At 34.2% G+C, this 16,108-nt stretch overlaps 1 pseudogene; it reads left to right on the forward strand.

Annotated features, from left to right (window-relative positions):
* Positions 1–2,559: 2,559 nt before the first annotated feature.
* On the forward strand, positions 2,560–2,658 carry LOC132272022 (small nucleolar RNA R71; annotated as a pseudogene).
* Positions 2,659–16,108: the final 13,450 nt, after the last annotated feature.

Consider the following 16,108-nt stretch of genomic DNA (forward strand, 5'->3'; position numbering starts at 1 on the left):
AGTGTTGAGACTGCAGATTGATCCAAGATGAAGTTGGATCGATCGAAGAACTAAAGATCGATCTAGGAACAAGTTCGAACAATGGGACAGAGAGCTGAAATATGCAGGTTTTCTTTGAATGATTGGACAGAAAGGTGATTGGATGCAGGTGGATGCAGGTATGGAGTTCGATTGATCGAACCTCCTTGGAAATCAATCGAACTTATGCAAAATGCTCATTTTCAACATGAAAGTGCATACAATCCTAATCACAGTTCCGAGCAATGCATATGAACCTAAAGCAAATATCTAGACTTTGCAAGAAATGAAATTTAAAATAGAAATGAGGGAGGAATAGGGTTGTGACACCCTACGAAATATATTAGTCTTTAACGTCTCTAGCAAGACGTGGGCTCTTTTAGCCCGGGTCAAACATCTTGTAGTGCATCCCCTCCTTGATGGGGTGATAAGTGTTTTGAACTCCACTCAACAAATGGTTCCGTAGAGAACTTGTTGGATTAGGCTCAAAATAAATTTTTGGTTCTTGGTCAACATGATCCTTGGGCTTCCATGCCCTTTCAAAACCAGCTTTTGAAACAACTTTCTTAGAATTCAGGGTTGAAGATAAACTTTTTGGAATTTTGGTTTCGCACAAAGACTCTATTCCTTCACATTCAAGGTTATGATATTTCTCTACAACATTTACTTCTTCATGCTTGTCAAATGAATTGGGGGTTGGATTGAAGATATTCAACTTCACCTTCATATGGCCAAATGAGATCTTCATTATCACCGTCCTATAATTAATGTTGGCATTCGCGGTTGCCAAGAAAGGATGGCCAAGGATAACAGGAATTTGGCTCTTAAGATTCAGGACCGGTTCCATGTCAATGACAACGAAATCAATGGGGAAGAAAAATTTATCAATCTTAATCAATACGTCCTCAATGATACCCCTAGGCTTTTTGATGGATCGGTCGGCAAGTTGCAAAACCACCAACGTCGGTTTCAAGTCTCCTAAGCCTAATTTGACATATACCGAGTATGGAAGAAGATTAACACTTGCTCCTAAGTCTAGAATGGCTCGATTAATGATATGATCTCTAATGATGCATGAAGTGGTAGGTGAACCAGGGTCTTTAAACTTTAGAAGAGTGTTATGCTGCAAAATTGAGCTTACTTGCTCAGTTAAAACCACTTTCCTATGTGCTTGGCTTTGTTCTTCCTCTTTTGGGTGCATAAGTCTTTCAAAAACTTGACATAAGTCAAAATTTGCTTGATTGGATCCAAAAGTGGAAGATTAACTTTCACTTGCCTAAACACATCCATAATTTCATTTGTTTTGGCCTTTTGCTTGTTAATTGAAATGGATCATTTTAAGGCATCCGAAAATAAAGCTCTTGCTCAAAAAAAATTTCAGAAATTTTCTTTGAAGTCTCTTCAACACAAGAAGTTTTGAAATCATTTTGCAAATTTTTCTATTCAAAATCACTTTTCATGATATTCTCATTTGAAAGATCATCCATATGCAATGAAGGAGGAAGAGGATGAGAAATGGGATGGGTGTCAACTTTGGGTTGCACCGGTTCACTCTCTTCATTGGACATGCCCACTTGGTTGTCCACAATCTTCCCACTTCTCAAGGTAGTCACCGCATTGACATGCTCTATTGTGTGACCTTTCTATGAGGAATGAGTCTCCACAACACATTGTTGCTTGGGTGGGGCATTCAAAGGCATTTTCCCTTTCTTCCTAGCATTTAAAGTACTAGTTGTTTGCCCTACTTGGGTTTCTAGCTTAGCAATGGATTGAGAATGAGAATGAAGCAATTGAGTGTTCGCCTCTAGAGTGCCTAGAGCGGTCAAAACTTTCTCTTCAAAAGCGGGACTCCAAGCATTTCCTTGAGAATATTATGGTTGATTAGGAAAATGAGAATTGGCAAATTGATTTCCTTATGATTGAAATGATGATCTAAAACCTTAGGAACCTTGGCTTTGCATCAGAGGTGGAACATACTTCTCATGGAAACCACCTTGGGGAGGGTTTGAGCCTTCCTCTTAGTTTCTCCAAGAAAAATTCGAGTGATTCCTCCAACTAGGATTATAATGATTGCCATAAGGATTGTTCCCTTGATTAACAAAAGCTGCATTGACTTATTCATGATGCTCACTTTGCACATATCCATGGGGACAATTGGAGGTAGAATGTAAAACACTTGAACAAGTCATACACGTCTCATTGGATGCATGATGGGAATGGTTGGGGATGGAAGATACTTGATTTGTCGAGTTTTGGCTGATTAAGAATTGATCAAACCTTTGAGATAAGGATTTCATCTCAGTGGCTATTTCATTGGAATGGTCAACTTAATGTAAGCCAACACTCTTCCTTCCACTTGAATTCGTACCATTCTTGGAAGATAAAGTTCAATGCAAAGAATTTTCACTCATGCTCTCATAAAGACGCCACACGTCATCCTCATGCCTATCAACGTAAGAGCCACCCATGGGAGCATCAACCATACCCTTAAGATTGTCGGATAAGCTCTTAAAGAAATATTGAACTAATTGCCATTTGGGCATGTCATGATGTGGACACTTCTTAAACAATTCATTGAATCTTTCCCATGCCTCATGGAACGTTTCTCCATCCCCATGTGAAAACTCTCGAATTGAGGTTCTCATGGCATTGGTCTTAGAAACCGGATAGTACTTCTTCAAGAACTCTTGTTGCATTTCTGCCCAAGAAGTTATTGAAAAAGGCCTAAGATTGTTAAACCAATATTTTACCTTGTCTTTAAGGGTGAATGGTAAAAGTTTAAGCCTTAAGACCTCTTCCAGCGTGTCCGTGTATCTCACGGTAGAACATACTTCAAGAAACTCATTCAAATGCTTGTAAGGTTCTTCACTTGGAAATCCATGATAGTTAGGAAGCATTTGAATGGTTTGTGGTTTGATCTCATAGTGGTGTGCTCTAAATGGTGGCAATTGAATGCATGTGGGTGCATTGTATTCATTAGGCACATAGTGATCTCTTAAAGCAAGGGGAAGATTAATAATTGGAGGTGCAATATGGGCACCTTGATTGCCTTGAATGATAGGAGGTGGTGGAGTATAGATTGACCATGGGTGAATGAATGGCCTCGGCATGCCTAATGGTACTTGTATGTTTTGATGATACACATTGGGGTGGAGGATGCCTTATTGGTCTATGTAACCAAGGTCCTCTACGTGGTCCTCATTATGTCCTTCCATTGATGAAATGGATTGACAAGAACTTCCTCTTCCCTTAGGGTTTCTAACAACGGATTCAAGATAAAAATTAAGAGGGACAAGAGTAGGTTTCAATGATCTACGACCATGCATGCACAATGAAACACAACAAGCAACAAGTAATGAATAATCACTTCACCTTCGCAACAAATCAATTATCAACAAACTTTCTACACGTATAATGTTCCCATACTCCCATGCTATCAACAATATACAAAGAATAATAAAATTGTCCCCACGTGGGCTCACGATTTATCTAAGAATTGAAATACAAGCCTCCACGCAGGCCGACGATTTAACTAGAGATTGAGTTAAGAAAGAACTCGCAAATGGTCATTTAGCACTTCAATTCAATTTTTAATTTTAGCTTTGCAAATTTTAGATTTCAGCTTTTTCCTTGCTTTTGCTTAGCTCCTTGCTTGAAATGCTCATTTGCTCACCTTCTAGCTCAATTCACCTAGTCAAACAAGAACCAACACAATAAGTAACCAAAATGAAAATGAAAACAAAGTAAAGACACGATCAAAAGAGTACTAATTCCTAATTAATTCCATAAATACGACGTTACCTTCAATCAATCCCCGGCAACGGTGCCAAAAACTTGGTGTGTCGTCAACCTAATCCAAAGTTTGTGCACCAAAAGATAGTGGTGTAGGGCTATGATGAATGTGGCCAAGTTTTATATTTAGGAATTGCCACTACTACCTTTCACAAAAAATATAGTTGAGTAGGGATCGTCCCAAGGGATTGATGGGTCGTATTTGGTTGTGGAATCGAGATTAGGGTTAGTAGGTGGAGTGATCAAAAGATTGGTTGGTGGTTGAATTACACTAAGATGCAATTTATACTAAAGTAGGCAATTAAATGTAATGGATAGAAAATAAGAGAGAGATCTTGGGGTTTAGAGATCACCAGTAAGCATAGCTTTTCTACACCCTTAATGAATGATTAATGAAGGGGAAAACATGTATTGCAATATAGTGTGTGTGTGTGGTTGTTTCAACAAGCATGGATGACAAATTAAGCATATATTGTCTAAGCAACATGGTGGATAACATAATATATCAAACTAAGCCATTAATCCTTTCTTTAAGCTCACAATCCAAACACATCACAAGGTTAGAGATATATGCTACTTGCTTTCATAAGTATGGAACATCAAACAACAAGCATGGATTGTCTTCCCATTTAACACCTAAACTACAACTACACTACAATTAAGCTAATGACATGAAATTAAACTAAGTAAACTAAGAGAGAGGCACAATCCATCAAGAAATGAGTATGAACCATCAAATAAACCACAAAAGCATTCCATTAAGCACTATGTCTTGACAATCTCTAGATCTATAGCATTAATACACATAGACATGCATCAATAATACAAGAAATAGAGATAAACACATGAACATCTATTTTAGCATACATAGACATATGGGTAGAATGAGGTGATCAATTGGAAGCATTAAACCACACAAATTATTGAATAAACAAGATCTATATATATAAAAGTATCAAAACATGTATCACAATACAAATCCCCTCAAAAATACATAAATCAAGATGTAGAAAGCATACTTAGGGGTAACTCTAGCCCTAAGAGGATGTCTAGCCACTTATGGATGGTGTCCTCCAACCCTCAAGGGCTAACTCCATTGTAGAGATTGCTCCTCTTCTTGGTTGATAGAAGAACTCCAAGCTTGTGTCTCTAGCCTCCTCCCTTCTTTTCTTCCTCACTAAGAATATGGAAATTGTGTCTCTAGTGTATGTATCTAGTCTCTAGTCAATAATGGCTCATATTCCTTATATAGGTAGGTTAAATATCACCCCCAATGAGCTGGGCTCATACACCAATATTCCTTCCAATGATTGGATATGAGACAACTTTTAATAAGTTGGAAATTAGATTTTTGTGCACTTTGGGAAGTTCGATCGATCGAACTTGTGGTGAGATCGATCGAACATGGCTAAAATCTATCGAACTTAAGCTGGATCGATCCTCTATGGCGGCGCCTTTTGGGATAAAGACAAATCTGAGATATTTTGAAGATATTTTTGGGAAAGAGACAAATATGGTAGGTAGGGTGGTACAACTGGATAAGATGGAATCTTTTCGATAGATCGGAAGAAAGTTGGATCGATCGAACTTTGTGGGATCTTTGGATAAGGACAAAAGAGCTTGGATCCATCTTGAAATGCTGAGATCGATGAACTTTTGATCGATCGAATATTTTATGAGATTGATCGAACTTGCTGAATTTTCACCACTTGCTTCTTTTTGCTCCTACTTTGTTTCTTTCTTTAATTCATCTCAAGATTGCTTCAATTATGCTCTTATTTAGCTGAGTTAGCTTATTTGGGGATAAGTACCTAAAAATGGAAATAATACAAAATCAATCTAAAGTGGGAAAATAAGATAGATAAAGGTTTTAGAATACCTAAGCTTAAAGGGTTTAAATGCGCACTTTTCAGCGCTCTTCAATCTTGTTTAGTTTTAATTATAGTTTAATCAACCAAACAACCTACCTTTGATCACTCGACCTGCTAACCCTAAGCCTTGTTTCCACTACTAGTGCACCCTTAATTCCTTGGGACGATCCCTACTCACCCTAGCTATATTTTTAGTTAGAGGTAGTAGTGGCATTTATAAATTTAAAACTTTGTCACATTGCACATTCACTACCTTTTGAATATCTTTTAAGCGTTGGTGCGACAGCAGCACCAGTACTCTTTTGATCATTATTTTTACTTTTTATTTTTGTTTTCTTACTTGTTAATCTTGTCAATTAGGTACTTGGAGCTAAAAGGAAGCAAACGTTAGGCCTTGAAGCAAGCAAACAAGTATATATTAAAAAAAAAAAAAAAAAAAAAAAAAAAAAAAAAAAAAAAAAAAGGGAAGCAAAGTGAAAAACATAAAAATTATTGAAGTTGCTTAAGGACCTTTATGAGCATATCTTAACTCCTTTTACTTAATTGAACATCGGCTCATGTGGAGGCCTTGTTAATATTGTTAGATCATCGGCCCGTGTTATCAAATCCGTTGTTCATAATCCAAGGGGTAGAGGTACTTCTAATGATAATCTTTCTACTCTTGAGCACCCCATTACATCAATAGATGATCATGTTGAGGTTCTCGGTCATGTAAACCAACAAGGAATCTACCACCCTAATGTGCAACAACATGATAATATGCACATTTCTTTACGGATGCTTTGATACCCCCATATTTCCACCTGTAGGTTGGCCAGGCCCATACCCAAAAGCACAGGGATATAAAAAAAAACAAACTGGTAATAAACGAACATATAATACAAAAGGATAAATAAGAATAGACACAAAAAAAATTGAAATAAAACTAGAATGATAATCCAATATATAAAAAAAAATCTTAGAATAAATTTTCATTAATTAATTCTTTTGATACAATTAATCCTCCAGTAATACAACTCGGGAATCCATACTATATGGAGCCCTAGAAAACCAAAACTGGAAAGTAATAGTAATAATTGTCTACATCTGAAAACTAAAATATAACTGAAACTCCTATGTAAAATCGGAAGAATGAAGTAAACCGGTCTCTGCTTAGCACGAACGATCTTGACACCTGATAAATACCTGAAAATAATTGTGGGTCAGGCCCACGAATAAGTTCTACCCTATTTCAATCCAAGCAGAGATGCGATACACGTATACATCATAGTCAACTCAACAATAACTAAGTAGTCCGTATATATATATATATATATATATATATATATATATATATATATATATATACACATTATAGGATGCTCACAAGGCTATAGGTCTGCCTCAACCTGAATAGTAGGTAACATGTAAATTGCACATAAAGTGGGCATGAGTACCTAGACCTACCATAGCACACAGATGACCTGACAATATACGCACCCTAACCATGATCCTGAAACTCAAGCTTATATCATGGCATATAACTATATATATATAATCCGTCTATCCAAAAATAAAAGTAATCCATGATATGTCATTCAACTGTTCGTTAACCTGACACGAATAGGTAAGACTTAACATTTTAGTTAATCTGTCCCTAGAAAATATGAATAGGTAGGACTTAACATTTTTAGTTAATCCATCCATAATATGTCACCATCCCATACTGGTGTATATAATGCATACAATCCATAAATGATGCAACGGATATAATATCACATCAAATAAATCTTGAAATAAGCATAATAGAAACCAGATATTCCCATGATCATATTATGCAGCCAATACATGATTAAAATAATTTAACCTCCACCTAAATTGCTAGAATAGTTTTAAGTAATTAAATCCTCAATTATCAACATGCAAATTCAATTAGAATTTCATACTGATTAATCCCCAGCATAATAAAATCAGAAACAATACATGATTATATTATACTGCCAATGCATAATTAAAATTATATAACATCTATATAAATTGCTAAAATAATAATAAACAATCAAATCCTCCTTAACCAATAACAACATGCAAATTTAATTAAAATTTCATATTGTTCCAATCCTTATCATATTAATGTGAATTATGCATTATGGGTATTTAACATGTCCATTTAAATCAATTAAACGAAAAAATACCCATTATGGGCAAAGTAACCAAGAAACTCAAATCACAGCCATGGGCAAAGTAACCAAGAAACTCAAATCACAGCCAAACCAATTTACTAGCTCCTAATACTAGAGTATTAGTCTACTACTAACTAATAGACTACTGTGCTCTCAACATAGCCGACTACTAACAGATAGTCCACTGTGCCCTCAACATAGTCGACTACTATCAAATAGTCCATTGTGCCCTCAACATAGTCGACTACTATCAAATAGTCTACTATGCTCTCAACATAGTTGACTACTAACTTCCTAGGTGCGTAGTCTACTAGGTTCTTAACCTAGTCAGCTACTTCTTTCTTGCGACTCCTCTATTAATGGCCCAAATCATCCCAGATAAATATATAAAGGTAATATGCATCTCAAACACGGATTAAAACAAGATTTCATACAACAAATATCAAGATCAAGCAAGAACATGTAATAACACATAAAATCTGTTTTAATTCAACTTAAGCATGCATATATGGTCAAATTAATATCTGATTTAAACCTAGAATTAACCTAGTTATGGATAGAACACGAATTTAAGGGAGAGAGTATGAGAAGAACTTCTTTTAAGGATTTCGAATTTAAACCTTAAACCTCATTCTTCGTCTTATTTCGACGACTTCATGGCTGCCGTCAAGACTCCTTTACTACTCCAGGTACAACCCACAAGCCAGCCTCTCTTCCTTCCTCCTTGGTCTGGCCTTAATCCTTGGATGGGCCCTTCCTTTCTCTCTTCACGTTTTCCTCTCAAAACTCTCTGTAAAACTCTCTCTATGTATATAACATATCACGTATATAATATATCATAGCCCCCTCCTCAGACTTATAATGAATATATATAGGCTATGAAATTTAACCCTAATCCTAATTGTAATACATGTCAGATAACAAGGAAAATTAAAACCAAAATAGAAAATATATATATATATATATATATATATATATATATATATAAAATATTTAATCTGTACATTATATACGTATATATAAATATATACTATATATTTTATAACTATATATATATATATAAACTGACTATAGTTATTAATATTTACTATTTTAATACTAATAAATATAATAATCTTATATAAATATATACCCATATATATATATATACAACTATCCGTGGGTAAATATCTATACCCATTACACCTTCTATCCAAGTAGTCCATGCGACTCAATTGATTGGTCCATTACTATTATCCATATCCATCCTTTTAAACTAAAAATAAAATAAAATAAACATTTAATTACCAACAAGCTTGTGGCCTAGCGGTACAAGGCTCCTACTCTCCAAAGGGAGGTCAGGAGTTCGTGTAATACCCCTAATTTTAAAAAGGATATTCTCAGTATTTTATTTTATGTTTTTAGTGCATTTTTATTTTCACTTATTTGATTATTTGGTATTTGTTTAATTATTTAATTTTTTTATTGATGATTGTTTTTGTGTTTTTGAAATTTGTGGTTTAATTGAATTATCTGTTGTGTGATGATGTGTAGTTTAATGGGTAGTTTTAAAGATTTAATTTATTTTACATTTTTATTTAAGGATGGGATTGGATGGTATGAATTTAATGGATGTTTATACATATATCTATGCATATATATCTATTTTTTGGTTAGTTTAATTATTAGGAATTATTAATAATTAAATTAGGATTAGTTACTATTTAATGAATAATGTAATTCTAGGATTTTTATACTTTTCATGGGTTAACCAACTTGGTTATTTTATTTTAGTTTTGTTTTCCTTCTCTAAGTATAATTAAAAATTTAGGTTTCCATAAAGCCTATATATATATAACTTTATACGTTGGCCTAGGGTTAAAACAAAACCCTATTCACGTATACAAAGAGTTTGAGAGAAAACAGAGAGATGAAAATTAGGGTTGGCTAAGAATAAAGGATGAACCGAGGAGGGGTATTGGAAGCTTGCTTGTGGGTTGAACTAGAAGCAATAAAGGAGTTGAGGACGGTCTCGGATTGCCGAAATAATTAGGAAGACAACGTTAAGGTTTCAAAACTGAAATCAGAGGCAAGTTCTATTTCTTACTCTTTTCCTTTTACCTGTGTTCTGTGCATGCCTAGATAGTCTCCAAGAACTGAACGGATATTTAAAATTGATTAAGTATGCATGTTAATTCAGATTTTAAACTGTAATATATGTGTTGAATGATTGGAATTGATTTTCTTTTTAACTTGTTTCAATTCTATTTTAAATTTCTTGTAACGATGCGTACTAGGTTTTATATTTTTTCTAGATGACTTGGAACATAGTTGGACCTCTAGGAACTTAAACTAAGACATTACAGAGGGTTTTTAACATTGTTGGAGATGGAGACGATGACAGGAAGCAGGGATAGAGCCGGCTCCCTAAGTTTTTTGGCGACGGCTCTCTGTGAGAGAGAGAGCCTGCTCCATAGATTGAGGGAGCCTGCTCCCATTGGTTGAGAGCTGGCTCTCATGCCTAAATATGTACTCGACGTGGTTCTAAGTACTGTTTTGATTTTTTGGGGTTACTGGACTGTTCTGGGTTAATATTAAGGATTCTAAACATTATTTCATATAATATTAAACTCCATATTGCATAATTAATATCTATATGCTAATGGATTTAACAGTATGAAAGTTTAAACAATTGTGCATGCTGTTAACGGATATAAAGGATATAATTGCTTAATTTTATTTTAGCAATTTAACGGATTGTGACATGATTTTTCAATCTGTATTGGATGCATAATAGGGTCATATACTTATTAGATTCTATTATGCTTATTCTAAATTTTAATTGATAAATCATTAAATTCTGTTATGTCAATTACATGGATGTGATTCTGGATGTTAATTGATGAACCATTAAATTCTGTTCTGTCAATTAGATGGATGTTGTAGATTATATGCACCGGTATGGAACGGTGGCATATTAGGGACGAATTAGTTCAAAATACTAAGTCCTACCTACTTTGGAATAAGGGAATGGATTAACAATAATGTTACATCCTACTTATATATCGTGTCAAGGCAACGAACAGTTGAGCAGCACTACTTTGGATGTGAATGGATTTTAAATATATATTTATGGTATCACGATATGAGCTTGAATCTCAGAATCGCTATTTAGGGAGCGTATATGCATTGGGATGCATAGCTGGCTATGATGGTAAAGGTGTACCCTGTTAGGTCTAGGTACTCATGCCCACTTCAGGTGCGTTTTACATGTTGCCTTCTAGTCAGGTTGAGATCACCTTGTAGTCCAGTGAGAGTCCCTTAATATGGATATATATATTTATGGACTAGATAGTTATTGTTGAGTTATCTAGGATTTATCTGCGTATCAGGTCTATGTTTGAATTGTAGTTAGAATGGAACTTGTTCGTGGGCCTGACCCACTATCTTATTTTTTCAGGTGTTCGACAGTTCTAGCCTTAAAACTTGATTGTGCTGAGTAGAGATAGTCATTCATTCCTCCGATTACGTAGGATTTCCCTTTATGCTTTAGATTTTGATTTTATCTTCAGTTATTTTTTTTCCAGTTGGGATTCTTATTTAGGGGTCCACTAGATGGATTCCCGAGTTGTTATCTTAGAGGTTTTGGATTATCGGATTATTATAATTATTTAAATTTGAGGATTTATTAGTTAGAATTCTTTCGGCCTTTATTATTTATTCATTAAATTCTTTTGAATTTTGTGTTCATTTACGTACTTAATTGTTTGGTATCCCTCGGATCTGTGCTCGGACTTGATCACCCGTGACTCTAGAATTGAGGGGTATTACAGTTCTAACCGCAATGAAGGCAGTGTGTGTGGGTCCAAATTAGGAAAAAAAAATAAACATTTAATTTACCAAATAAAATTACAATTAATTCACATCATTTATGGACAAATAATACAAATAACGCATAGACAAATAGCCAATAAATCAAGTAACACTTAAATCAATTAAACACATAAGCAATTAGCCAAATAATCAATTAAACAATAAAAAAATTAAATTAAAACAAATAAATAAATACTTAGACTATCCTTTTAAAATTAGGGGTATTACATTATTTCCCCCTAACAAAAGGAATTTCGTCCTCGGAATTCGCCTTTACTTTCTTCCATTATTTCTGAAAATTGTGAGCGAATGACATCCTCCCGTTCCCAAGTAGACTCAACCTTACTATGATGGCTCTACTAAACTCCAATGTATCAAATAATATATATGGTTCCTATATTTAAGAAACACAATAACTATACTACAAATAGGTTGTATCTAATAACAACTCAATATTACATAATATTTAGTCAAGGGTAACGATCCATATTCCTCCAAGTTCCATAGCATATATGCAGAAAACTCCTATGCACCTAGCACTAACAATTTTGAAGAAACATAATAACCATACTACAAATAGGTTGTATCTAACAACAATTCAATCTTACACAATATTTAGTCAAGGGTAATGATCCATATTCTTCCAAGTTCCATAGCATATATGCACAAAACTCCTATGCACCTAGCGCTAACGATTTTGTAACGCTAATGTATAGTCTACTGCCTCAATTAATAAACATAATTCGCAAAAAGTCAATTCAATAAGTAAAACTGACCTTCCTCCAAAAATCGTCTTACTTCTTATATGGAAGATATCACGAGCAAACTACTTCCTGATAGAAAATTCTAGTATACGAGTTTGACTATTTATGAAAATCTGTTGCCACCTCCAAACCGTGCACAAACCATTACAAATGAGAGTATTTCTCTCCGACGTATCTTTAAATGAAGTCAATGTCTGATTATACAACCCTTACTTCCATTTCAAACCAACTAATGATAGGTCTGCACTATATAATATACAAAACCTACCAACGGGCCAGTGACCTAGTGGTATCAGCCTCTTACTTCCCAAAGGGAGGTCAGGTGTTCAAGTCTCAGAAGAGACGTGTGTATGAGTACCAACTAGGAAAAAAAAATATACAAAACCTCAAACATTGTCACGCCAACTTCCTTATGCCAGCATTATCATAGACAAATTCTGAAAAGCAAAGTAAATACTTCTAATTGTCCATAAAAACTTAGGATATATGCCTCGAACATATCCTCCGCGACCTAATTTAATTTCTCGATCAATTCCTCCGTCTAGATATATGAAGCAAAGTTGCTGCTCCAAAATCTTCAAAAAGCTCCTTCGAAATAGCACCTTTCATCCATTATAATGGACATCCACCCGCTATAACTTCACTATTAGTGCAACGTAGAACTGAAATGAAACTTCAAAGTGAACGCTACTCGAATCAATGTCCACAAGCGAACTTGCTCAATCCACCACTCTTAACCCATATGGAATCAAAATTCCAATGCAATGTCGATAATTCCTACATACCATCCACTTCTAATTAGTCCTACTCCCGTTTTGATATAGAAAGTGGCAAAAATCTCCAATATATTAGGTAGATAATTCGTGTCAACAGAAGATAAGTTATAGTTAGTTGAAGTTCATGGAACATCTTTCTTTAAACTCGAATTAAATGAATGTTATTAAGTTTAATTCACATGATACATAAATTGTTGAAATCCCAAGATTGAACAGTTGACCATAGTATGAGGTTCGTGGTGAAGTCAATCCTTAATATTCTCTTTCTCTTGATCTCAATCCTTTAATTTGTTTATTTTCTATTCATGTTATTGCACCACAACAAATCAAATATTCCTTCTAAATTAAAATAACAATTAATTGAAGACTCGATAAACCACCCTCAATATAGCCCTATCCTGTAAGGATTCGTTTTATTGCGAGTGGAAATTTTATTATTGATAAAATAACACACATCACCCACTATCCAATAATAGGTAAAGAACGAATCCAACCTTTCAGTACGTAATAGGAACAAATCCAGCCATCCAAGATTAGGTAAGAAACGAATCTAACTTTCTAGTAAGTGGTAAGGAACGAATCCAACAATTCAATAATAAGTAAGGAACGAATCCAACATTTAAATAAGTGGTAAGGATGGAATCCAACTTTTCTAATAGATGATGTGGAAAACACATCCAAACTCACATTTGATTCCCAATAATAAGTAAGTAACATACACCATTTGTATGGAAAAGAGACCAAATGAGTAACATATGCATAAAAGCTCAATAAACACGATATTTTCTTACGTATCAACACTAAACGGATTATTTTTACAATGATTTCAATTTTTCCCAATCCAATTTGGGCCTCAATCTTGTGTGTCTTCTAATGTCATAATTGATTCAAACAATTCACCAGCCTATAGATTAATACAAAAATAGGTTTCTCTCATTCAAATAATTCAAATAACACAGATAATACACTAATTAACCCATATATATATATATATATATATATATATATATATATATATAAACATCTTCCAGTTACCTATCAAATAAAGAGACACATCACTCACTTACAAGGATAACAATATGACAATTTATATTCCTAACATGCAGATATGGAACAATAAAATAATATAACAATCAACCTAATTCATTAACTAATGAAACATACATCAACACATGGTGATCTAAAACACCAAATCTCTAAATTCGGCAAACTCCTAATTAGCCTCAATAATAGAAGCACTTAATTCATCTCAATCACATATACATATACAGAAGAAGGCAAAATTAAACTTGCCTTAATTATCAAAGAATTTCTCTATGACCATAAGTATCAATTTGTCTGCAACTCTTCTAATATAGTTGTTTCACTCCCAAAGAACTATATTCAGATCCAACATGTTAACATGATTATCCATTTCAAAAATTGAATTCCAAAAGTGAGCCTCAAACACTCAAGTTAACACAGAATGAACTCCCACGTGTGTGATAACCCCAATTGTTTTTTTTTTTTTTGAAAAATAACCCCAATTGTTCATGTCAACAGAGAACAAACTCCTCCATGATAACTCCCACACGTGTGACTACAATTTAATAGCAACTCCCACGTAGTTACAACACGTCTCCAATATCCTATCATCCAGCTGAACCATTTAATCGTTCATAATATATATATATATATATATATAGATTAGTTATAAAAAGACAGAATATTACATTCTATCACCCTTAAAAATAATTTTGTCTTCAAAATTTGTAAAAAGTAAAATTTCATGCCAAACTTCCCAAAATTTGTGTAAGGTACCATTCCATGCAAAACTTCCAAGTGACTGACTCATTTATCAAATTTTAAAATTATTTATAGACATGCTATCACATAATGGGTAGCCAAAAATCAATCTCATCCAATGTCAAGATTATTTCTCTAGAACTTTAATACTAAGAATGCCAAGTATTTACTAAGCAATACATAGCTAGAAATTAGTCTTTAAAATTCTAATAAACTCTATATGTACTAAAACTTCGCCGCTATTCTAGAGTACTTGCGAGTGCCAATAGGTCATCACGCTATACACCACTCTATGTTTTCACTGCACGCTTTGATCATATCATTAAACTTAAAATGTCATGTTTTAACTACCCACTCAAATTAGATCCGTAAACTTATAATAACAAGACCTCAATAAATAACTTTGTTATGTATAAAGTGAATTCCTCACTAAATCAAGCCATATCATTTACCAAAATATTGATATACTCATACGTTACCTAAATTCCGAAAGGATCTAAAACCTATACTCTGATACCAAACAGTTACAGGGTGGCCCATCTGAGCTCACCATTCCCCTTCTCATTGATCCATTCTCTCTCTACTCTTGATTTACTTTATTCAGACTATTGAGATTTTGTTTTAACATTTATTCTTTTAACGGCCAGTCGGTTGGCCTTGCATTCAGTCTTGTACCATTATGGATGACATTGGTTTCATACTTGTAACTTGGATATTTTTTATGCCACACACACACACACACACACACATATATATATACATATATATATTTATTGTGTGACAGTTTTGTCAAGTGGACAACTATCTGGCCTAATTGAGATAATCTCTCTCTCTTTCTATCTTTCTTATTCTGATACATTGAGTTTGCATGAGTTTTTTCTGTACCATCATCCCAATTATGATATTGATGAGGCTGGTGCAAGTGTACATTTTTTAGGTGGTGCTAGAATCCAAGTTTGGGGTTACTCACCTGCCTTTTGAATCATTGATGTCGCCGTGTTGGTATATTCTCTCCATCTTATTTTTTGTTCTCATTTAACATTGAGGACAATGTCCGATTTAAGTTTAGGGGTAATGTAGTTTTGTTT

This window comes from Cornus florida, unplaced genomic scaffold (genome assembly GCF_030987335.1).
Source record: "Cornus florida cultivar Cherokee Brave unplaced genomic scaffold, ASM3098733v1 CherokeeBrave_3.0.0_Hap2_Chr08, whole genome shotgun sequence".
Classification (NCBI taxonomy): domain Eukaryota; kingdom Viridiplantae; phylum Streptophyta; class Magnoliopsida; order Cornales; family Cornaceae; genus Cornus; species Cornus florida.